This window comes from Carcharhinus amblyrhynchos, unplaced genomic scaffold (genome assembly GCF_965287045.1).
Source record: "Carcharhinus amblyrhynchos unplaced genomic scaffold, sCarAmb.v2.hapA chromosome_1471, whole genome shotgun sequence".
NCBI classification, from domain to species: Eukaryota; Metazoa; Chordata; class Chondrichthyes; order Carcharhiniformes; family Carcharhinidae; genus Carcharhinus; species Carcharhinus amblyrhynchos.
The window spans coordinates 9754-17552 of record NW_027651211.1 but is presented as its reverse complement, the minus strand read 5'-3'; the positions used below and the strand labels follow the sequence as shown (position 1 = coordinate 17552).

General features: G+C 52.6%; 1 long non-coding RNA gene across 1 annotated transcript; it reads left to right on the top strand.

Moving 5' to 3' along the window:
- Positions 1 to 1801: 1801 nt before the first annotated feature.
- Positions 1802 to 6011, top strand: LOC145340818 (uncharacterized). Its single transcript, XR_013886297.1, has 3 exons — positions 1802 to 1997; positions 3286 to 3384; positions 5008 to 6011. It is a non-coding gene; the product is annotated as an uncharacterized LOC145340818 (long non-coding RNA).
- Positions 6012 to 7799: the final 1788 nt, after the last annotated feature.

The window sequence follows — 7799 nt, the reverse complement described above, 5'->3', positions numbered from 1 at the left end:
GTATATAAACCACCCCGAACCCCTCGATTAGATTCCAGTCTGTAACCCACTCCCGGGTATCTGTTATTCTGTATATAAACCACCCCGAACCCCTCGATTAGATTCCAGTCTGTAACTCACTCCCGGGTATCTGTTATTCTGTATATAAACCACCCCGAACCCTCGATTAGATTCCAGTCTGTAACTCACTCCCGGGTATCTGTTATTCTGTATATAAACCACCCCGAACCCCTCGATTAGATTCCTGTCTGTAAATCACTCCCGGGTATCTGTTATTCTATATATAAACCACCCCGAACCCCTCGATTAGATTCCAGTCTGTAACTCACTCCCGGTTATCCGTTATTCTGTATATAAACCACCCCGAACCCCTCGATTAGATTCCAGTCTGTAACTCACTCCCGGGTATCTGTTATTCTATATATAAACCACCCCGAACCCCTCGATTAGATTCCAGTCTGTAACTCACTCCCGGGTATCTGTTATTCTGTATATAAACCACCCCGAACCCCTCGATTAGATTCTAGTCTGTAACTCACTCCCGGTTATCTGTTATTCTGTATATAAACCACCCCGAACCCCTCGATTAGATTCCAGTCTGTAACTCACTCCCGGGTATCTGTTATTCTATATATAAACCACACCGAACCCCTCGATTAGATTCCAGTCTGTAACTCACGCCCGGGTATCTGTTATTCTGTATATAAACCACCCCGAACCCCTCGATTAGATTCCAGTCTGTAACTCACTCCCCGGTATCTGTTATCTATATATAAACCACCCCGAACCCCTCGATTAGATTCCAGTCTGTAACTCACTCCCGGGTATCTGTTATTCTGTATATAAACCACCCCGAACCCCTCGATTAGATTCCAGTCTGTAACTCACTCCCGGGTATCTGTTATTCTGTATATAAACCACCCCGAACCCCTCGATTAGATTCCAGTCTGTAACTCACTCCCGGGTATCTGTTATTCTATATATAAACCACCCCGAACCCCTCGATTAGATTCCAGTCTGTAACTCACTCCCGGGTATCTGTTATTCTGTATATAAACCACCCCGAACCCCTCGATTAGATTCCAGTCTGTAACTCACTCCCGGGTATCTGTTATTCTATATATAAACCACCCCGAACCCCTCGATTAGATTCCAGTCTGTAACTCACTCCCGGGTATCTGTTATTCTATATATAAACCACCCCGAACCCCTCGATTAGATTCCAGTCTGTAACTCACTCCCGGGTATCTGTTATTCTATATATAAACCACCCCGAACCCCTCGATTAGATTCCAGTCTGTAACTCACTCCCGGGTATCTGTTATTCTGTATATAAACCACCCCGAACCCCTCGATTAGATTCCAGTCTGTAACTCACTCCCGGGTATCTGTTATTCTGTATATAAACCACCCCGAACCCCTCGATTAGATTCCAGTCTGTAACTCACTCCCGGGTATCTGTTATTCTGTATATAAACCACCCCGAACCCCTCGATTAGATTCCAGTCTGTAACTCACTCCCGGGTATCTGTTATTGTGTATATAAACCACCCCGAACCCCTCGATTAGATTCCAGTCTGTAACTCCCTCCCGGGTATCTGTTATTGTGTATATAAACCACCCCGAACCCCTCGATTAGATTCCAGTCTGTAACTCACTCCCGGGTATCTGTTATTCTGTATATAAACCAGCCCGAACCCCTCGATTAGATTCCAGTCTGTAACTCACTCCCGGGTATCTGTTATTCTATATATAAACCACCCCGAACCCCTCGATTAGATTCCAGTCTGTAACTTGTGATACTATCTGTTCATTCTCCCAGGCCTCAGACACAACAGCAGCAATCAGATTTATCGAAACGTACAGATGACGATAAAGAGAACAAGACAAGTTACAACAACGCCCAATATCAGCAAACCAGAACCTTTCGACGCCCGTACCGCAACTATCGCACACGCCCCAAGCAAACAACCCCCAAAACAGAGGAGACTAAACAGGTATAATCCAGGAACTGTCCCCCTATCAAACACTCCCAGGACAGGTACAGCACGGGGTTAGATACAGAGTAAAGCTCCCTCTACACTGTCCCCATCAAACACTCCCAGGACAGGTACAGCACGGGGTTAGATACAGAGTAAAGCTCCCTCTACACTATCCCCCATCAAACACTCCCAGGACAGGTACAGCACGGGGTTAGATACAGAGTAAAGCTCCCTCTACACTATCCCCCATCAAACACTCCCAGGACATGTACAGCACGGGGTGAGATACAGAGTAAAGCTCCCTCTACACTGTCCCCCCATCAAACACTCCCAGGACAGGTACAGCACGGGGTTAGATACAGAGTAAAGCTCCCTCTACACTGTCCCCCCATCAAACACTCCCAGGACAGGTACAGCACGGGGTTAGATACAGAGTAAAGCTCCCTCTACACTGTCCCCCCATCAAACACTCCCAGGACAGGGACAGCACGGGGTTAGATACAGAGTAAAGCTCCCTCTACACTGTCCCCCCATCAAACACTCCCAGGACAGGTACAGCACAGGGTTAGATACAGAGTAAAGCTCCCTCTACACTGTCCCCCCATCAAACACTCCCAGGACAGGAACAGCACGGGGTTAGATACAGAGTAAAGCTCCCTCTACACTGTCCCCCCATCAAACACTCCCAGGACAGGGACAGCACGGGGTTAGATACAGAGTAAACCTCCCTCTACACTGTCCCCCATCAAACACTCCCAGGACAGGTACAGCACGGGGTTAGATACAGAGTAAACCTCCCTCTACACTGTCCCCCATCAAACACTCCCAGGACAGGGACAGCACGGGGTTAGATACAGAGTAAAGCTCCCTCTACACTGTCTCCCCATCAAACACTCCCAGGACAGGTACAGCACGGGGTTAGATACAGAGTAAAGCTCCCTCTACACTGTCCCCCCATCAAACACTCCCAGGACAGGTACAGCACAGGGTTAGATACAGAGTAAAGCTCCCTCTACACTGTCCCCCATCAAACACTCCCAGGTCAGGTACAGCACGGGGTTAGATACAGAGTAAAGCTCCCTCTACACTGTCCCCCATCAAACACTCCCAGGTCAGGTACAGCACGGGGTTAGATACAGAGTAAAGCTCCCTCTACACTGTCCCCCCATCAAACACTCCCAGGACAGGTACAGCACGGGGTTAGATACAGAGTAAAGCTCCCTCTACACAGTGTTGATGTTTGTCTCTGGGGGAAACGCGGGATTGTGTTCTATCTGATCCGATCTTGTTTCTCTGTCCGCAGTCCCCCAGCAAAAGCGTTGAGAAGACAACTGCCCATCCCACACCCGAACCCACGGCAGCAGCAGAGTGAGGATCAGTCCCAGGAATCCCCATCCCTCTGGTGAGTCTCCCTATTTCCCTCGGTCAGACCCACACTCGGAGCACCGTGCACAGTTCCCGTCTCCCTATCCCCCTCGGTCAGACCCACACTCGGAGCACCGTGCACAGTTCCCGTCTCCCTGTCCCCCTCGGTTAGACCCACACTGGGAGCACCGTGCACAGTTCCCCGTCTCCCTATCCCCCTCGGTTAGACCCACACTCGGAGCACCGTGCACAGTTCCCGTCTCCCTATCCCCCTCGGTTAGACCCACACTCGGAGCACCGTGCACAGTTCCCGTCTCCCTATCCCCCTCGGTTAGACCCACACTCGGAGCACAGTTCCCGTCTCCCTATCCCCGTCGGTTAGACCCACACTCGGAGCACCGTGCACAGTTCCCGTCTCCCTATCCCCGTCGGTTAGACCCACACTCGGAGCACCGTGCACAGTTCCCGTCTCCCTATCCCCTCGGTTAGACCCACACTCGGAGCACCGTGCACAGTTCCCGTCTCCCTATCCCCCTCGGTTAGACCCACACTCGGAGCACCGTGCACAGTTCCCGTCTCCCTATCCCCCTCGGTTAGACCCACACTCGGAGCACCGCGCACAGTTCCCGTCTCCCTATCCCCTCGGTTAGACCCACACTCGGAGCACCGTGCACAGTTCCCGTCTCCCTATCCCCCTCGGTTAGACCCACACTCGGAGCACAGTTCCCGTCTCCCTATCCCCCTCGGTTAGACCCACACTCGGAGCACAGTTCCCGTCTCCCTATCCCCTCGGTTCGACCCATACTCGGAGCACCGTGCACTGTTCCCGTCTCCCTGTCCCCCTCGGTCAGACCCACACTCGGAGCACAGTTCCCGTCTCCCAATCCCCACGGTTAGACCCACACTCGGAGCACAGTTCCCGTCTCCCTATCCCCCTCGGTTAGACCCACACTCGGAGCACAGTTCCCGTCTCCCTATCCCCCTCGGTTAGACCCACACTCGGAGCACAGTTCCCATCTCCCTATCCCCCTCGGTTAGACCCACACTCGGAGCACCGTGCACAGTTCCCCGTCTCCCTATCCCCCTCGGTTAGACCCACACTCGGAGCACCGTGCACAGTTCCCGTCTCCCTATCCCCTCGGTTAGACCCACACTCGGAGCACAGTTCCCGTCTCCCTATCCCCTCGGTCAGGCCCATACTCGGAGCACAGTTCCCGTCTCCCTATCCCCCTCAGTTAGACCCACACTCGAAGCACCGTGCACAGTTCCCGTCTCCCTATCCCCCTCGGTCAGACCCACACTCGGAGCACCGTGCACAGTTCCCGTCTCCCTACCCCCTCGGTTAGACCCACACTCGGAGCACCGTGCACAGTTCCCGTCTCCCTACCCCCTCGGTTAGACCCACACTCGGAGCACCGTGCACAGTTCCCGTCTCCCTATCCCCCTCGGTCAGACCCACACTCGGAGCACCGTGCACAGTTCCCGTCTCCCTATCCCCTCGGTCAGACCCACACTCGGAGCACCGTGCATGGTTCTGGTCTCAGTGAGTTGTAACAGCGGGGAAACTTTGAACAAACTGGGGTTTGTCACTCTCAAGATAAAATCTACAAATCTGTCAGCTAACTCTCAAATCTCTCTTTCTCCCGCTCCCTCTGCCCAGATTCCCAACCCTCCCTCAGGCCCGGACTCCGCGAGGAATCAAGGGACACCTCAACATTTGGACACCGAGGAAGTGGGATGGACGAGAGAAGACTCCGAGCCAAAAATGAACCCTCCCCCACCTCCCCCCTCAATCCAATAAACCCACCAGATCAGAAACAAGTCCCGAATAAAATCCACTCGTTCATGAGTCGAAATTGCTCTGTCGAGGCTCGTAATGGAGATTTGCTATGTAAACAGTCACGCTACAGCGCCGCCACTGGTAGCAGAGAGGAACTGCGATGTGACACGTTTGCACAGCAAGATCCCACATACTGCTCCCCTCCAAGTTTTCGCCTAGGCTATCGCAGTTTAGCCAGTTCCCCGATATTTTTTGCAGCCCGATTTTGCTATGTAAACAGTCACACTACTGCGCCGCCGCTGGCAGCAGAGAGGAACTGCGACGTGACATGTTTACACAGCAAGATCCCACATATTGCTACACTCTGATTGTCTACGTAAACTATCGCCTTTTAATGAGTTCCTCGATATTTTTACAGCCCGATTTTGCTAGGTAAACAGTCACACTGCAGCGCCGCCGCTGGTAGCAGGGAGGAACTGCGACGTGACATGTTTGCACAGCAAGATCCCACATATTGCTGCACTCTGATTTCCCACCTAAACTATCGCAATTTAGCCAGTTCCCCGATATTTTTTGCAGCCCGATTTTGCCTAGTAAACAGTCACGCTACAGCGCCGCCACTGGCAGCAGAGCGGATCTGCGACTTAACATGGTTACACAGCACGATCCCACATATTACTGCAGCCCAACTTTTACGTAAACTATCGCGATTTCGTGAGTTCCTCGGTTTTTTTCAGCCTGATTTTTGATGTAAACTGTCACGCTGCAACGCCGCCACTGGCAGCAGAGTGGAACTGCAACGTGACATGTTTACATAGCAAGATCGCACATATTACTGTAACCTGGTTTTCTATGTAAACTATTGCAATTTATGAGTTCCCTGATATTTTTTTCTGCCTGATTTTGTGATGTAAACAGTCAAGCGACAGAGTGGAATTGTGATGTGACATGTTTACACAGCAAGATCCCACATACTACTAAAACCCGATTTTCTACATAAACTATCGCGTTTTAATGAGTTCCCCAATATTTTTTGCCGCCTGATTTTGCTATGTAAACAGTCGTGCTGCAGCGCTGCCGAAGGCAGCAGAGAGAAAGTGCGACATGACATGTTTGCACAGCAAGATCTCACACCTTACTATACTCTGATTTTCTACCTAAACTATCGCAATTCAGCCAGTTCCCCGATATTTTTTGCAGCCCGATTTTGCTATGTAAACCGTCACGCTACAGCGCCGCCGCTGGCAGCAGAGAGGAACTGCGACAGGATATGTTTACACAGCAAGATGCCACACATTGCTATAACCTGATTTTCTCTGTAAACTATCGCGATTTAGCGAGTTTCTCGATATTTTTTGCAGCCCGATTTTGCTATGTAAACAGTCACGCTACAGCGCCGCCGCTGGCAGCAGAGAGGAACTGCGACATGACATGCTTACACAGCAAGATGCCACACATTGCTATAACCTGATTTTCTACGTAAACCGTCGCGATTTAATGAGTCTCCCGATATTTTTTGCAGCCCGATTTTGCTATGTAAACAGTCACGCTACAGCGCCGCCGCTGGCGGCAGACAGGAACTGCGACATGATATGCTTACACAGCAAGATGCCACACATGGCCATAACCTGATTGTCTACGTAAACTCGTCTCCCGGTATTTTTTGCAGCCCAGTTTTGCTACGTGAACGGTCACGCTGCAGCGCCGCCGCTGGCAGCAGAGAGGAACTGCGACGCGGCATGTTTACACAGCAAGATCCCACACGGGATGTCCGCCACGTGTTTACCACCACGAATTCGTCACCCGGGGATGCCTTTTTTCTCTTTGATGCAGCCTTGGCGGGGGGGGGGGTGGGGGGGGAGCGGGGGGGGAAGGTTTAAGATGTACAACGTGGACCACCCCCCCCCACCACAACCCCCCCGCACCCCACCCCTTGGCCCAACCAGTCCACATCGACCGGCTTGTTCCCTGAACTGAGCGAGTTCCCGTTTGCCTGCGTTCGGTCGGTCATTCCGAATTCCACAGGTTCACCGGCCAAAGAAATCTCCGTCCTAAATGGTCTCCCCCACCCCCCCCCAATCCTCAGACTGTGACACCTCGCCCCCCACCCCCCCCCACCCCGGTTCTGGACTCCCCCACCCCCGACCATGGGGAACCCCCTCCCTGAATCTCCCCTGTCCAGTCCCGTTGGAATCTCCCTCCCCCTCTCTCCGAACTCCAGGGAAAACAATCCCAACCTCGTCACTCTCTCCTCAGTCCCGCCATCTCCCCCCCCTCCCAGGGAATCAGCCTGGGAAACCCTTCGCCTGCGCTCCCTCCAGAGCGACAACACCCTTCCTCGCAACAGGAGGCCCCCCCGCGAAACTGCCACCCGATACTCACCAAGGTCCCCTGTATCATTGGAACAACACATCCCTGCTCCCGTCCTCCAAACCTCTCGCAATGAAGGCCAACGTACCATTCGCCTCCTTCTCCGCCTGCTGCCTCCAGCGACTGGTGCACAGAACGTTACAGCGTAGTCCAGGCCCTTTGGCCCTCCATGTTCTGCCAACCCAATCTCACCTACGCTATCCCAATCTTATCCACATGCCTATCCACTGACCATTTGGACGCCCGTAAAGTTGGCGAGTCCACAACTGCTGCAGGCAGGGCATTGCACACCCTCACTACCC